We start from the raw sequence: 18,512 nt of genomic DNA on the forward strand, positions 1-18,512 counted from the left end.
TTAACCTACTTGTCTATTTTAAAAAAAAAATCATAATACTAGTCACAAGTTTGACACGGGAAAAGGAACTTATGCGACATTGACAAAAATTGATAAAATGTTCCATTAGGACTCCCGGTCTACACCTAGGACAAGGAACAATCAAAATATCAGATATGTCACTGATAAGGCACACGAGAATCTACCTCCAATTCATTGAAGTTTCTCATGAATACCAGACTCCGAGAAAGTTCACTCTTATACCTATTGAAAGTTCACTCTTATACCTATTGAGTATTGTGTTATCCACCCTCTGCTCACGAAGGTCACATGCTCACGTCTTGTGCTGCAGTTTGACTCATAACACATAGTTATGCCTTCTCTTAACACCAATTGATTTGAGGAAGAGTGGTTTGCAGCATGGTATCAAAGCGGCACAATCTGTATAGGTCACGAGTTTGAGTCTTCTCAAAAGCATTTTCCACCCTTATGGGTGAGGGGGAGTGTTAAGTGTTGTTTGTCCACCTTCATTTCCAGGTATCATGTGCTCATGTATCGTGCCCCAATTCTACTCATGACCCTCTTATATACATAGTTGTGCCTTCTTTTACACCAATTGATTTTAATTAGAGTGATTTGCAACAATATTACACTATAAAAGTTTGAAATTGGTTTTTTTTTTTCTTTCTTATCTGAGATGACATACTACTAGGATTGTAATTCCTATCTTATTAAGTTTCAATATAGCTTTTCGGAATCCACAAACCATTCCAACCAATTGTCAAGAACTTCTTTGAATATGTTCTTTATAAATCTTGGCAAATGGATGTTGAGAAGGGACTTTCCACACCTTCAATTCTCCTAAAATCTAATCTTGTCCTCCTTACTGGCTTTCAGATCTATCATTTTTCTGAAATTATGTAATAAATTAAAGAAAGATACACTTCCAAATAATACACTTGTAAGTTGCCTTTTGGGGCAATTTCCCACTTTTCTTTTATAAGTATAAATTTATTAAGAAAAAAAAAGATGCAAACAATGGTTGAGATGACCAATCAAACATAAACAAAAGCAACTAACTAATACGCATGGTGTCCCACTAAAAACAAAATCCCCAAAGAAAAATCTCTTAAAGTCAGGGTACAACTTGCACAAAAAAATAGCAACCAAAGAATGTTAAGCACAACATCTGTGAAAGACTATTCCTTCTCCTTGAAAATTCTCTTATTCCTTTCCAACCATAACCCCCAAGTGAAAACTAAAGGAAGGAACCTCACAAAATTTTTTCCCTGAAAACATAGAGGAATCCCAACTTTGAAAAATGGCTATACTGAAAATGGGGCAATCCATGAAATTTTAAAAATATTGAAAAATTGGGACTGAATGGAATGAGATAACGTGCAATGAATCAAAATGTGGTTCACAGATTCACCGTTTGAGTTTAGAGAACACATAAGTTTGGAATCACGAATCCCCTTTGTAGACACCCCGATTTATACGAACCCATTAGAAAGATCTAAAATTTTCTCGAGTTGATTTCAATTTAGAACTTAAGCCTTTCAACGGGCCCGCATTGCCACTTGGCATCATTTTCTAAACCGAGCTATGGTCGGTTTGGTTCGGTTCTACAGGTTGCCAATATCCTATAAATGTGATTGGAAACAACATATTTTTAATGAAAAATAAATAAATACAATAGTTATGAAATTTTATGTCCTAACTAGATTAATAGATAGTCATTAATCTATGTCTTAATTCCTAAAATAATTTATAAAAAAATTAAAATAATTCATATATAAATTTATTATACAAGGGTTTGGTTCTCGGGTTGGTTCGGTTCTATACATGTCTTGAATTGAGAATTGAATTGAATTGATCAATTCCCCATTTTCTTAATACATAACCAAGCCACAACTTGTTCTAAACCAAACCAATTCAAATCTATCGGTTTGGTTCAGTTCTCAGTTTGGAACGGACCACTACAACTGACTTGAAAATGTTGAATGGAGCTTTGAAAACTATGGCGGAAACCTAACCTCTGATTGGTCGAAAAGGAGATGCAGTTTCTTTTTGAAGATGAATTCAGAAAACTTAAAAATCCAATTGAATGAAATTGATTCTATTGATTCTATTGAGTTTCGAGTTGACTCAATGAGTTTTAAAACTATGCTAAAAATTAACTCTCATTTTGTTATTTTCCTAGGTGCAATTGAATGGTGGAGAATTCATTTATCATGTTCATTTTCTCATTGAAATAGTAATCCCTGCAATCAAAAGAAGTGCTTTTTTTTTTTTCTTATCATTTTTATAATTGAGATTGGAAGAGGAATTTGAAATACTAATTTTCCCCTAAAAAAAGACATAGTCACATGCAAAATAAATAAACAAACGCAATGGAGATGACATTTATGAAAATAAATTTATGTTTAATGAGGAGATGATAACACTTATACCTTTTTTTAGACGTATGATACATGAGAATTATTCACTTAAATAATTTTTTGTCCAGTGAACGTCACGATCCCAAGATATGAATTTAGAGAAATAACCAAACACTTTAAGAGACCCAAAATAGGAATGATCTGATTTTAGAAGTAGATATGACGTTTTGAAACTCAAAACCCAAGAGGGCATAAGACAGTAACATATGTAAAATAAGGACAGCATCAAACCAAAAAGATTTTAGAACATAAACACTCGAGAGGAAAGATTCTTTTTGACCCGAGGTATCTAGGCCTCTTAGAGCACCTAACCAATCCTCGTGGCACGTACAATCCCCTCACCCCACGTGCGCTAGGTAATTTCTGGGATAAATCCCCGATGGTGGTTTCTAAAGGAGATTTGATTGACCTGTTAGGGCCTTTCATGCTCTCCATAGACATAAAAAGAAGCACAAGTCTCACAACGATTCAAGCTATTTAAAAGGTCTTGTCAATTTCCTAAGGCGTGATCTTGACCAACCCTTGGGGGTGGAGGGGTGATCTTATTATCTCTACTAAGTAGGTTTTTTTTTGTGCTTATATACATGAATATTGGTGTTATCGTTTCTTTAAGCTTGAGGCATGTTGGGGAGGTCTAGTGAACCCTAAATCGAAAATGGTCGAGAAAAAGACACTTTCTTTTTTGTTCTTGAGGCATGTTGGGGAGTTCCAATGAATCCACAAAAAAAAAATTGATAGATAGGAAAACACTCTTTTTTGTTCTTAAGGTTTTTTGGGGAACTCCTTCGCATCCTAGGTAAAAAATAGTGTATAGAGAGAAAGAGACTCTTTTATTCCATCAATTGTAATGAAGAGAGGGAGGAACTTCCAGAAATTATTTGTAGAGAAGGGTCAAAGAAAAACAATACATGGGATATTTTACTTTAAAATGACCCATTTTTATAAGTACATTATACATGTGGAATTTTTAAGCTAAAAGTCATTCTTTTACGAGTGTAAGATGAGCTATGACACTCAATAGAAGTTTAGGAGAAGAATTGAAGAAGTATTGTGGTGTCAGAGTGGCGTAGTGGAAACGTGCGAATCAATAGATTCAATAGATCGTGTTCAATGGAACACTTAAAATCTATTTGAATCAATAGATTCAATTGATAAACAAGTAATAGCTTGAAAGAAAATAAAGTATAAAGTTAAAAAAATAATTAAAAGAGAAAATATAATTGAATTGATTATTGATTGATTGATTTTCTAATTTTCGGATTTTGAGCTCTTTATATACATAACTCCATTATAACAACTTGTAATCCTACTAAAATACTAAAAATTAATATTCCTAACTTATCTATAATATAATACTAACTTTTTAATCCTATTAGAACTCAAATTGGAGACTTCTAAATACTTCTAATTATAGTCTAAATAATAAAAACAAATTTAAAACAAATTAGAAACTAACAAGAAATTGTATCTTAACATAACTATGAAATAGAAATCCTACTAGAAATAGAAATAGAAATAAAAATAGAAATCTAATAGAATTAGAAAACTACTTAGAACTATATATGTCCTACATCAGGCCCCCTTTCTTTGAAAAAACTCGTCCTCGAGTTGATCTTGAAGGTTTTTTTTTTTTTTTTCTATTCATCCTTTGCTCTAATCCACTTCCAGTGATATCCATTCTTCAAACTTAGATTAGAGAATATAATTGACCATAGCTTATGATCAGGTAAAATCTTCACATAAACATTATTGCTTATCTTCTTCAAGAGAGGAAAAGTTTCAATTTTCTTCAACTTAGTCATATTGTAAATTCTGGTGGGAAAACGATATTTATTAGGATAAACCATGACCAAGCCTCCTTTTTCATACTTCTTGAATCTTCTATCGACACCGATTTTGTACTTGTTAGTAGAGGTTTCAAGGTTCCTTTTCACTTGTTTTTTCAATATGTTATGCTCTTTTAGACTCATTATATAATGGTGCAATTTTTGGAAACTTGCACCGGATACCAAATCGATGTGGTGTTGGATATTTTCCATTGGAGGCAATGAATCCGACAATTTTGAAGGAAGAACACGAGAAAATTCCTTTAGGAGTTGCATCTGATGAGAAACTTGAGTAAGAGGGTCTTGATTGGAAGGTTGCACTACCATTGGGAATACTTGGCTTACTTTCTTTAAGTTCTCGTGGATGTTAGTAGAAACAAAGCATGTTTCATTCTCCTTGGCTGATTGGGTAGCTTTGGGTTTTGAATGGGAAAGGTGCAAGATCACTTTAATACTATTGTACATGAAAGAATAGGTGTTGGCTTTGCCTAGATAAGTGACATCATTATCATGAAGCCAAGGCTTTCCTAAGAGGAGGTGGCATACTCTCATTGGGACGATGTCACAAATAACATCATCCTTATATTGTCCAATGTTAAAAGAAAAAGAGTATTGATTTGACACATTCTTTTTGCATTTATCGTCCACCCAACTTATAGAATAAGGTGTACGGTATTGCGTAGTAGGTAACTTGAGTGCATCGACCACGTAGCTTGAAATTATATTTTCTAAACTTCCACTATCTATAATTAATTGACACAACTTGACTTGCACCTTACATGTAATTCGAAAAAGACTATGTCTAGTTGAAGGATCAACATGTTGTATTGGCAATAGGTTACGAATAATACAACTAAGATGTTCACCTTCTTCAAACTTCTCGAATTGGACTTTCAATTCAATTTCAGTGATGAATTCTCCTTCACCAACCATGAATGTGGATCGTAGCAAGAGCTTTGATACCATTTGACGTAGCGAAAGCGTGTGAATCAATAGATTTGATAGATCGTGTTCAATGGAACACTCAAAATCAATTTGAATTAATAGATTCAATTGATAAACAAGTAATAGCTTGAAAGAAAATAAAGTATAAAGTTAAAAAAAGTAATTAAAAGAGAAAAGATAATTGAATTGATTATTGATTGATTGATTTTCTAATTTTCGGATTTGGAGCTCCTTACATAGATAATTCCATCATAACAACTTGTAATCCTACTAAAATAATAAAAATTAATATTTCTAACCTATCTATAATATAATACTAACTTTTTAATCCTATTAGAACTCAAATTGGAGACTTCTAATTATAATTTAAATAATAAAAACAAATTTAAAACAAATTATAAACTAATAAGAAATTGTACTCCTAACATAACTATGAAATAGAAATCCTACTAGAAGTAGAAATAGAAATCTTACTAGAAACATAAATAGAAATAGAAATAGAAATCTAACAGAATTAGAAAACTACTTAGAACTATAGATGTCCTACATCACAGAGTCAAAGTCTTTGTCCCAGTCAACACCCATCTCTTAAACCCATAAACAACTCTCCCCTTCTCCTCTGTCACAGTTCTTCTTTAACTTCCATTTCTCAGGAAGAAAATTACAAGGGCGAAGGATAAGTTCAAAAATACTAAAATGAGTAGGTATGTGCATGGTACTTTCCTAAACTTCTTGTTCATGTTCTTATTCTTCATTCCTTTGGTCTTGTCTCAACTTAGTACAAACCAGAGAGACACCATTATCAAATTTTCCACACTTGTGAAGAACAACATTTGGAACACCACAAACCCAAACCCAAACCCATGCTCATGGAATGGAATAACTAGCAACACCACACCCAACAATAACACTAGCTTCATAACCCATCTCTCCCTATCTGGTTTTGGCATCTCTGCCTCTCATTCCATCAAAGATTTGTGTCAGATTAATTCATTAGAGTCTCTTGATCTCTCCAGAAATCTTCTGACATTCATTCCTTATGGGTTCATCATTGTTTGTGGATAGATTAATGGGTTAAAAATGTTGAATTTTAGTAAGAACAGGTTGTCTGGTCGTTTGCATACTTTCCATGGTTTTGTTGGGTTAGAGTCCTTGGACTTGTCTTGGAATCTTTTGAGTGGACATGCTGATTTACAATTTAGTGGGTTGGTTGGAATCAGAAGCTTGAACCTGAGTTCCAATGCGTTCGTTGGGTCTTTTCCTTCCAACTTCAGTAAATCCATAGTTTTGGAGGAATTGCAGCTCTCTAAGAATATATTTGAATGTCAAATCCCTGAAGGACTCATGGGTCATCGAAATCTAACTCTGATTGATCTCAGTGATAATCGGCTTTCCGGATCTGTTCCCATTCTTATAGGAGAGCTTTCAAAGTTGGAAACACTCCTCCTTTCTTCCAATTCTCTAAATGGAGGAATCCCTAAGAGTCTATCTAGTATCAAGACCCTGTCGCAACTTGCTGTGCATAACAATCAATTTTCGGGTATCATTCCTAGTGGAATTTCACAACATGTGAGGAATTTGGATCTTAGTTACAATAGTTTAAGTGGGTCAATCCCCGATGACTTTCTATCTCCTCCAAATTTGCTGTATGTTGATTTAACTAACAATGCAATAGAAGGGTCAATCCCCACAAACATTTCTTCAAGTTTGCTTCGGTTGCAGTTGGGAAACAACCGACTCAACGGAACAATCCCCTCTGCAGCCATCGGAACGCTCTTGAAATTGAGCCATCTCGAGCTTGATAACAATAACTTGAGTGGCGAAATTCCCGGGGAATTGGGAAACTGTCAGAGTTTGGCTCTGTTAAATCTTGCTCAAAACAACCTTACGGGTTCATTGCCCAAAGAATTGGTCAATCTTCGACAGCTTCAAGTTATGAAACTCCAATCCAATAGTCTCACTGGAGAAATTTCTGATCAAATTTCGCAGTTAGTGAACTTGTCTACACTGAATATCAGCTTCAATTCGCTTACCGGTTCAATCCCATCTTCGATTTCAAGCTTACAGAAGCTTGTGAACCTCAATCTGCAAGACAATAAACTCAATGGTTCAATACCCGATTCGATTAGTAACTTGAACTTGCTCTTGGAACTCCAACTCGGAAAAAACAATCTAAGCGGTCGGATTCCAAGGATGCCATTTCGCTTGCAGATTGCACTCAACCTCAGTTACAACTGCTTTGATGGACCAATCCCAGTTACGCTCGGTGGGTTGCCGGAATTAGAGGTTTTAGATCTCTCAAACAATAGATTTATAGGCAAGGTCCCGAAGATAGAAAATGAAAGAATGTATTTCTGAAACTCTAAACTCATAATATGAGATAGAGATGAATTGTATTTATCTTAGAGTAATCTTACAACCAATAGCCAGCTGTTATAACAGTTGGCATAACAGAAATAACAAATCTGACTGTTACAATAATAACTGACTCTAATCAGATTGGGATTGGTTAAGATTACATAGCTGTTACTGTAACTATAGAGTAACTGATCCTTCTTCTTGCTTCTCATCCCCCCTCAAGCGAAAGGGTCTAGGAACGAGGCAAAGGTGTGACTTTAAGGACATGAACCTGGAGCTTGTGAGATGCTTCGTGAGAAGGTCTGCTGGTTGAGCTTCAGTTGGAACAAACTGGAGGAGAACTTGTTGCCTAAGAACTTGATCTCGAATGAAATGAAGATCTATTTCAATGTGCTTTGTTCTAGCATGAAAAACTGGGTTTTTGGCCATATAAGAAGCACTTATGTTGTCATACCAGAGAATAGGAACTTGAGCAACTGTAACACACAACTCTTTCAGCAATGCTTGAATCCACACTATTTCTGCAGTAGCTATGGCCAGCCCCCTGTATTCGGACTCTGCACTGCTTCGAGAGACAACTCTCTGTTTAGAAGCTGACCAAGAGATCAAGTTTTGTCCAAGATAAACAAGATACCCACTAGAGCTGCGTCTATCATCAGGATTTGCGCCCCAGTCTGCATCTGAGAATGCTTCAATAGTTAGACTTGAGGATGGCTGTAGGCGAAGACCTTCAGTCATAGTGCCTCGCAAATACCGGAGAATACGTTTGACAGCAAGCCAATGTGCTGTTGTGGGCTGTTGCATAAACTGGCAAGCCTTGTTAACAGCAAAGGCAATGTCAGGACGTGTCATGGTTACATATTGTAAGGCACCCACTATACTTCTATACATCTTAACATCCTCCATCAGCTCTCCATCAAATTTAGATAAGGTCTTCCCGATTGCTCCTGGAGTTTTGGCTGGTTTAGAAGCAATCATTTCTGTGCGGTGAAGAAGATCAGAGATGTACTTAGTTTGGCTAAGGTGCATTGATCCTTGATCATATGATACCTCTATGCCCAAAAAATAGGACAGATTCCCCAAATCTCGCAAGGCAAAGGCAGAATGGAGCTTTGCTATCAGATTACAAACCATGGTCGGAGAGCTTCCTGTTATGATTATATCATCGACATAAACAAGGACGATAAGTGTTGAGGTTTTACCAAAATGAGTAAACATAGAGCTGTCTGTTTGAGAGAAATTAAATCCTCATTGTAAGAGAGCAGTACTCAACTTTGTGAACCAAGCCCTTGGTGATTGTTTTAGGCCATACAAGGCTTTGTTTAATTTGCACACTTTGGTTGGATATTGAGAGTGAACAAAACCTGGTGGTTGGGCCATGAATACTTCTTCTTCGAGGTCCCCATTCAAGAAGGCATTGTGAACATCTAATTGCCGAATAATCCAATTGAAGCTGAGAGCTACTGTTAGAACAATGCGAATGGTGGCTGTTTTAACAACAGGACTGAAAGTTTCAAAGTAGTCTAGCCCATGAGTTTGGTTAAACCCCTTTGCTACCAAACGGGCTTTGTATCTCTTTATACTTCCATCAGGTTTATGCTTGAGTTTGTAAACCCATTTACATCCTATAACATTAGAACCAACAGGCAAATCGACAAGATTCCAGGTATTGTGTTTGTAAAGAGCAGCTAACTCATCTTGCATTGCTGAAATCCATTTGGGATCCTTGAGAGCTTGTTTTAAAGTGGATGGTTCTGTGGTCTTGACTGCTGTGAGATCTAGAATTTGCTTCTTCTTGGTTATACCTCTCATGGCCCTGGTAGTCATTCGTTGAACTGGAGGAGGTGTAGGAGCAGAAGGTTGAGATGGTGAAGAAGCAATAGAATTATCTGAAGGAGATGTAGAATCAATAATTGGGACTGGAGTTGTGTTTGAGACTGATGTTGAAGAATGAGTAGGCTGAGATGGAAGAGATATAAGAGCAGGAGGTAAAGATTGGGTGTCTACGGCAGTCTGTGTGGCCGCAACAAGCATAGATTTCAGGGGATACACACTCTCATCAAAAACAACATGAGGAGTAATATAAACTCTACCAGATTTGTAATCAAGGCACAAGTACCCTTTGTGATTAGGACTATAGCCAAGAAAGAGACACTGAACAGATCTATACTGAAGCTTATGGTTGTTGTAGGGACGAACAAAAGGATAGCATAAACAACCAAATATGCGAAGGGACTTGTAGTGTGGCTGTTTTGAGAAAATAAGAGAGTATGGAGAATCAAAATGTAAGACCTTACTCGGCATCCTGTTGATAAGATGGACAGCAGTTTGAAAAGCATATTGCCAATACTTAAATGGCATGGAAGCATGCGAAAGAAGAGCTAAACCAGTCTCCACAACATGTCTATGTTTGCGCTCAACTCTACCATTCTGAGCTGAAGTATAAGGACATGAGAACCTGTGTTGAATACCAGCAGCTCGAAGGAAAGGAAGAAAGGCACGAAACTCTCCCCCATTATCAGACTGAAGACATTTAATCTTAGTTTCAAATTGAGTTTCCACCTGCACCTTAAATTGTTTGAAAATAGGCAAGGCTTGATCCTTTGTTTGTAAAGGATAGAACCAGGTATATCGTGAATAATCATCAACAAAAAGAATGAAATATTTACTCCCAAAGGTAGACTTAACAGGAGCAGGTCCCCATATATCAGTGTATATCAATGCTAGTGGCTTAGAAACACGAGAATTAGACAATTGCAGAGGTAATCTGTGGCTTTTGGCTAATTGACATGATGAACAAATCTGATTTTTATTAATAGAACAAGAAATGTTACAGATATTCAAGATTCTGTTAACAATATCAGAATGAGGATGGCCCAACCTATGATGCCAAAGCTGATTATTCGTAACAAAAGAAGAACTATCAGATACATGTTCTTGACAGTTATTAACAGCAACATATGCTTTCTTTGAACTAAAAACAGGAAACCTGTAGAGTCCATTTTCAAGCTTGCCTTGAGCAAGAACCCTCTTCGTAAGTTGATCCTTCACAAAGAAAGAATTGGGATAAAACTCAATCAAAGCATTATTGTCAGAACAAAACTTAGCCACACTTATCAAATTCGCTGAGATGAAGGGAACATGGAAAACTTTTCTAAGATTGAAAGAATGAGAATTAGTTATTAAATCTTTAGAACCAAAATTCGAGATAGACAGCCTCTTACCATTTCCAATGGTCACGCAATCTGCTCCTGTATAGCTGGTGACATTCTTAAGACTAGTAGCATTCTGAGTAAGATGATGGCTAGCACCTGAGTCAAGAAACCAGCTCTCTTCTGCAGGAATGTTAGTGGAGGCAACCATGGCAGGAACATTATTTTGAGTCCCAGGTGATTGAGGATTGTTATTCTGTACTCCTTGAAAAGAAACATCAAATCTATGATAACAAACTTGAACAGTATGACCAAATTTACCACATAATTGGCACTGAGGTCGATCATTCGAGCTGGAATTCCCTCGTCCATTTCTGCCTCCTCGGCTTCGACCTCTATTGGAATAGGAATTGGTATTGTTGCCTGTAGTAGTTCCTTGACTACGGCCACCATAGTAATTCTTCCTTCCACCACCTCTGTTATTAGAAGATGATGAAAAACTAGCAGTCATGCCAGAAATATTTTCAATCGAACTTTGTTGTTCTAGACGATTCTCGAAGGATAAGCAGTATGCTATGGACTGCTTCAAGAGAGATCGTGTCATCTCTTGTGTTGACAGCAGTAACAACAGAGTTATACTCTGCACCAAGACCTCCAAGAAGATTCATAACCTGATCTTGATCAGATACAGGTTCACCAATTGCTGCCAAGCTATCTGCAGCACTTTTAATTTTCATGATATAGTCTATCATAGACATAGATCCCTTCTTTGTGACTTGTAATTCAAGCCTTAGTTGCATAATACGAGCTCTTGAAGAAGAGGAGAAAATCTTTTCTAACGCTACCCAGGCAGAATGAGAAGAATTGTGGCCAATTATCTAAGCCATGATACCTGGTGTTAGAGAGGAATAGATCCAACTGAGGATGGTGCGATCCTGTCTCCTCCAAGCAACAAAGACAGGATTAATGGCACCAGAACTCAATTCTTTTTCAGGACAAACGGAAGTTCCTTCGATGAACTCTTCAAATCCGTTGGCAAAAATCACATTGTCCATCTGTGATCTCCACAGAACGTAATTCGATCGATCAAGCTTCACTGGCAAGGTATGATTAAGCATCTGAAAGGCAGGGATAGGCACCACTGTTGATCCTTGACCATAACCAATCGAACCTGAGGAAGATGAAGGTTGAGAGCTAGCAGAAGACATGATTAGAAGATCTAATGCTCTGATACCAAGATAGAAAATGAAAGAATGTATTTCTGAAACTCTAAACTCATAATATGAGATAGAGATGAATTGTATTTATCTTAGAGTAATCTTACAACCAATAGCCAGCTGTTATAACAGTTGGCATAACAGAAATAACAAATCTGACTGTTACAATAATAACTGACTCTAATCAGATTGGGATTGGTTAAGATTACATAGCTGTTACTGTAACTATAGAGTAACTGATCCTTCTTCTTGCTTCTCACCCGACTTTTCTAACTCAAATGGGAAGCCTAACACACTTGTGGCTTTCAAATAATAGCCTCTCTGGAATTCTCCCAACGTTCAAAAAATTTGTTGACGTTCAAACCTCTGGAAATAAGGATCTCATCAACACAACAATCCCAAATACTCCTACTTCATCAAAGAAGAGAAATTCAATTACTGTGGGAATTCTTATTGCAGTCGTGGGTGCACTTATTGCTATTGGAATTGTACGGGGGACTTTTTTACTGATTTCGAGAATGTTTTATCAGGCTATCAATGGCCATCTTATAACTGTAAATGGCATCCACATGTCTGGTATCGACTTCGCCACAGCAATGAAAGCAGTTAGGAACCAGACCAACATCATCCATAAGACCAAGTTCTCAACCTATTACAAGGTTGTCATGCCTTGTGGAACAAATTATTATGTTAAGAAGCTTAACCAGAGCGACAAGATTTTGCAACTCGAGAGCCATGAGAGGTTCGGACAAGAGCTAGAGGTCTTCGGTAGGCTGAGCAACTCAAACATTATGATCCCTTTGGCTTATATCATTTTTGTCAAGAGTGCTTATATCTTTTATGAATACACTCAAATGGGTACTCTCTTCGACGCTCTTCATGGAAGCTTGGAAACTGCACTAGATTGGACAAACCGTTATAGTATAGCTGTTGGTGTAGCTCAGGGACTCGCTTTCCTTCATGGATGCAACACTGGGCCAGTTCTCCTCCTCGACCTTTCAACTAAAAGCATCTTACTTAAATCCCTCAAGGAGCCTCAGATTGGGGATATGGAACTTTATAAGGTGATCGATCCTACTAAGAGAACTGGGAGCCTTTCGACAATTGCTGGTTCTGTTGGGTACATTCCTCCAGGTGAATCAATCCATACATGTTCTACGATAAAAGCTCTTACTTTTTAGTTATGGGTATACTCAAGGTTTAAAGTTTCCTTCTATTGTTTCTGTTTTTAAAAGAATGAAACATTTGGAATGTATCGTAACATTATGAAGCATAGGCTTTAAATCAATAAAGATTAATTTATTCATAAATAAATATAGAAAATTGTATGTTGAAATTAAAAATCAAACTTTTTCGACATGATACACCTTAAAAATATTTCTAAACATTTCAAAATAAACTGAGGCACCTTGGAACATTGCATTTGATTCATATATATATAGGATAGCATTCGGCAGCCAAAATGGGAGCAAAAAGCCTAGCCAAAGTTTTGTCCTATATGGGATAAATTTTTTGAAATGAGCTGATTTTTTGTGAGGATGATCTCTATGGCGAGGAGATCATCCTCACAAAAAAAATCAGCTCATTCCAAAACTTCGATCCCCCCATCAAAAGTGGTTTACAAATTAACGATAAAAGTTAACGGTCCATGATTCTTCAACATAATATTGAAAAATGTCATTTCTATTTGATTAAAATGAATCATAGAAGTTACAAAAATTGTTCAATGCATAATTTTGTATCAAAACATTAAAATTGATATGTTTTTCAACATTCCCTTGCATTCCAAATTCTGAATGTATGGCAATGTTCCATATCAGTATATTAAAAAAACTGAATGTTCTGGCCAAAACTTTATGGAACGAAACGAAACTTTGAATTATGAACTAGAGACTAAGGGTCTGTTCTTTACAGAAGCCAGCTTCAGCTCCAGAAGCTGGCTTCTTGAAGAAGCAGAAGCCTGGAGCCTGAAAAGCCATATCTGGCAGAAGCTTGTTCGTTACATAAGTACAGAAGCCAGAAAATCATGTTCGTTTGACAGTTTTTTATTACTGGATTCTGATAAAATGACCAAAATACCCTTAATGTTGACAATACACCCAGAATACATAAAAAATTATCAGAATACATTAATAAATATATAATTATACTAAATACATATATAAATATAATAAATTTATATTAAAAAATTATAAAAATAATTATTTTTAATTTAAATATATTTATAAAGTTTATAATTCTATCAAAATTTCGACAACATCTCCTCTTAAAAATGGACATATGAAATTTTCCTGATAAAAAAAATACCTGCATAATGCACTGCATAATACATAATCTATCATCCACGCAATATCTAATACACATTAACATTAAAAAAAATACATAATATGTACATCAATATGTTTTAAGTCATTATAGTTCATCATTGTTTTAAAAGAAATGTTACTATTAACATTATAACCAAAATTGACCAGAATCTGTTAATATATATAATTACACTATATATATATATATATATATAATAAATTTATATTATAAAATTAATTGCCCAAGAACCCAAATTATCGTTCATATAACTACTATAAAAGTTCATCCTTATCAACAAACCACATGGTTATGTAGGGATTAGAGATGTATAATTGCTATTTGCACATAATACTATGTATTTCTGTTGATTGGGTTGTTACATAAGAAAGTTGATGCGGCAATAAAACCTCTCCAAGTATACATTGGTGGGCATTATCATCATATGAGCTAATGTTCTAGATTTTTTTAAATAAAAATAAGAAAAAATATATATTACAAGTGATGATAAATTATATATGTTGTAGTATGTTCTTATATTGAATATAACACGTATATAGAGAAAGCAAGCGGATGCCGGATGATAATGCCTACCAATGTATACTTGGAGAAGTTTTATTGCTAGGAACAATTAATAGGTTGGGGGTGCGGGGGCAACGCCCCCGCAGTACGGTACAGGGGTATTATTAGAGGCGGAGAAAACATTCCAAGGGAACTCGATTAAAATCAAGTTAAAATAATAAATAAAAAAACAACTCAAATTATCTTACTATGGGTCAATTTTCTCAAATGAATTATCTAAGCAGCAATCCAATACCATAGCCCTCTTTAGTTTCAGCGAAAAATTCATATTCAAGATTGTATTTCAATAACACCAATTTCTTTTGAGCTTCATTAGGGGTGTCAATGATACCCATTTACCCAAAACCATGTTGGTGTTAGTGTTTTTCATGTATGTTCTTGTTCTCTCTTATTAAAAAATTATTTTGGAGAATCTCATAACACCAATGTCACAAGAATCCTACCTATACATGTATTTCACTCAAAACTTCAGCCAAAAAATTTGAACAAAAATAACGTAAAAAATATTTCTACCTTTCCTAACAATCAAATTCTGATTTCAAAAGAACACTTTACATGATCCAATAATCAAAGATACTAGTACACAAAATTTTTAAAAAAAAATTATAATAAGATCCAAACAATTACAGAAGCAAAAAAAACGAAGCAATTACAAGCAAAAAAATGAAGAAATAAACTAGGGTTTCAAAAGCAATTACCTTTCCCAACCTTCAACAGGTTTCTGCGACAGTAGCGACTGAGAATCGTTTCGAAAAAATTGATCTAGAAACCTTAGATCTGCTGCTCTTTTTCTTTTTGTTTTTCCTTAATCGATCTCTGCGTTGGTGAAAAGAAATAGGAAGGAAAAAAATCACAGATCTGCTGCGAGGACAGAGGCGAGGAAGGGATTTGGCTGGAAGCGTTGAAGGTTGAGAATGACAGAGGTCGAAGGTTGAAAATGACAGAGGTAGAAGGTTGAGAACGAAATAGGTTGAAGGTTGAGAACGAAAGAGGGTTTCGACTCAGATGAGCTGCAACAGTTCGTTGAAGAGAACAGAAAAGGTTTAGACAGAGACGAGATGCATCGTTGAAGGTTGAGAACGAAAGGGGTTTAGGGTATTTCGGTCATTCGATGTAAACCGTTTTCGGTGATCGACTTCGCGCAGAAGCAAAACAGCGAAGCCTCGTTTAGACGACTCTTGAAAAGAGCTGGTTTTGAGCTTTTTTTAATTTTCGTTTGAGCCGAAAAAATCGCAACGAACGTGTTTTATATGACTTATTTGGCTTTTAAGCCAAAAAAGCAGCAAGAGCTGGCTTTTTAAGTTGAAACGAACAGCCCCTAACCGTTCAGTTATCTAAACCTATAAGCTTATTTCTTTCATGGTTTGCAGAGTACGCGTACACAATGAGAGTGACAATGCCCGGGAATGTCTACAGCTTTGGGGTAATCCTGCTGGAATTGTTGACTGGAAGGCCAGCAGTCACTGAAGGGACTGAATTGGCCAAATGGGTATTGGGTAATTCAATTCAGCAGGAGACGTGGTATCATATTCTTGATCCTAATGTTAGTGAAACATCATTTGGGGTTCCTAATCAGATGCTATCAGTCCTTAAGATTGCTTTGGATTGTGTTAGTGTCCTACCCGAAGCAAGGCCGAAGATGATGAATGTGGTAAGGATGCTGCTTGATGCAAATATAAGCTCAGAAAGTATCAGTTTTGAACAAGAATGTAACTGACCATCTGGTTTTTTTTTTTTATCATTCTCGACTGTTATAGGTCTAATGGGAGTTGGGTAGTATGTATTATATTCACCTTATATGTTCAGATGGTTGAACAATTCTCTTTCTTATAAATATAGATATATACTACAATCCTGGTTTCTATTATGATTATTGACTGAAATAAACAGCAATTTTCCCAATGATCTCTCTTTGAAGGATTTATCTTTCTAAAAAACAAAAAAAAAAAAATGTTTGAAGGATTAATTTGTCATGTTTATACACATCTTCTCTTTGTTTCCCAAGCCTCTATTAGATTGCAAATAGAGTTCAAAAAGTGCTAGAGGGAGGACGAGCATGTTGGCTATCTAATTGCTCCATTTTTAAAAGTTCTTACACCATAATGTACCATAATCTTTTCAATATTTCTTAGTTTCTGCTTTTTGTAGACCAAAATGTGCTAACTCAGTATGATAGTATGATTAATATTTTGAAACGCCTTTTCCATTTGATGAATAAAGTAACAAATTACTATAAGAAAAATATCACTTGAAGGAAACAATAAGAACAATGTAATGGATTATTTTGATGTCTTATTATAACTAAAATGTTAAAACTTGGTAACTTACATACCAGTGAGCATTGTAACACATAATGCACTTATATATATATATAATGAAATATATGATACAAAAATCTTGCTCATATATTATCATCATCATCATCATCATCATCATCTATGCCTAATCACAAATATTAAGCTTGGCAAACCCTAACATGTCATAGACATGCTTTGAATTTTTTTACTTTTTTTTTTTAATGATATTCTTTAAAATTAATTAAGTATGAACAATAATCATAACAAGAAAACAGTAAATTAAAATTTTCTAACAAGATTTGAAAGATGTTACTTGCTAAGTTGGTTGGTTTACAGTTGACATTCACCTACTAATTGACTAACCATTAACCTAAAAAATCAGAATACTAGTCACAAGTTTGACATGGGAAAAGGAACTTATGCGACATTGACAAAAATTGATAAAATGTTCCACTAGGTCTCCCGGTCTACACCTAGGACAAGGAACAATCAAAATATCAGATATGTGAATGATGAGGCACACCAGAGAATCTACATCCAAGTCATTGAAGTTTCTCATGAATCCCAGACTCCGAGAAAGTTCACCCTTATATCTGTTGAGTATTGTGTTATCTGCCCTCCGCACATAGAGGTCACATGCTCACGTATTGTGCTCTAATTCGACTCATAACTTCCTTATATATATATATATATATATATATGGGTCCCGTTGAGCAACAAACATTTTGGTAAAACATTTTTCAAAACATGGGTTAGAGGTTTTGGAATGGGCTGATTTTAGGTGAGGATGATCTCTACGGTGAGGAGATCATCTTCACCAAAAATCAGCCCATTCCAAAACTTGTAGCCCCATTTTTACAAGTTGAAAAATCATGGACCGTCCATTTTTTGTAAACCATTTTTTATAGGGTTAGAAGTTTTGGAATGGGCTGATTTTTAGTGATGATGATCTCCTCATCGTAGAGATCATCCTCACCAAAAATCAGCCCATTCCAAAACCTCTAGCCCATATTTTGAAAAATGTTTTGCCAAAATGTTTGTTGTATATATATATATATATAACACCAATTGCTTTTAAGGAGAGTGGTTTGCAGCATGGTATCAAAGCGTCACGGTCTGTATAGGTCACGAGTTTGACTCTTTTCGAAGGAATTTTCCATCCTTATGACTGAGAAGTGTTAAGTGTTGTGTTATCCGCCTTCATTCTCGGGTGTCATGTGCTCGTGTATCATGCTCCAGTCCAACCCATGACCCTCTTATAGTTGGGCCTTCTCTTAACACCAATTGATTTGAGGAGAGTGATTTGCAACAATATCACACCATAAAAGTTTGAAATTGTTTTTTTTTTCTTTCTTATTTGGATGACATGCTATTAGGATTGTAATTCTATCTTATTAAGTTTCAATATAGC

General features: G+C 35.5%; 1 pseudogene across 1 annotated transcript; it reads left to right on the forward strand.

Moving 5' to 3' along the window:
* The first annotated feature begins 5,853 nt into the window (after positions 1-5,853).
* LOC147401740 (uncharacterized) lies at positions 5,854-16,600 on the forward strand (annotated as a pseudogene). The gene is made up of 3 exons (XR_015178655.1): positions 5,854-7,522; positions 12,185-13,052; positions 16,175-16,600. The product of XR_015178655.1 is annotated as an uncharacterized LOC147401740 (transcript).
* Positions 16,601-18,512: the final 1,912 nt, after the last annotated feature.

This window comes from Akebia trifoliata, chromosome 5 (genome assembly GCF_017979445.1).
Source record: "Akebia trifoliata isolate Shusen 1 chromosome 5, ASM1797944v1, whole genome shotgun sequence".
Classification (NCBI taxonomy): Eukaryota; Viridiplantae; Streptophyta; class Magnoliopsida; order Ranunculales; family Lardizabalaceae; genus Akebia; species Akebia trifoliata.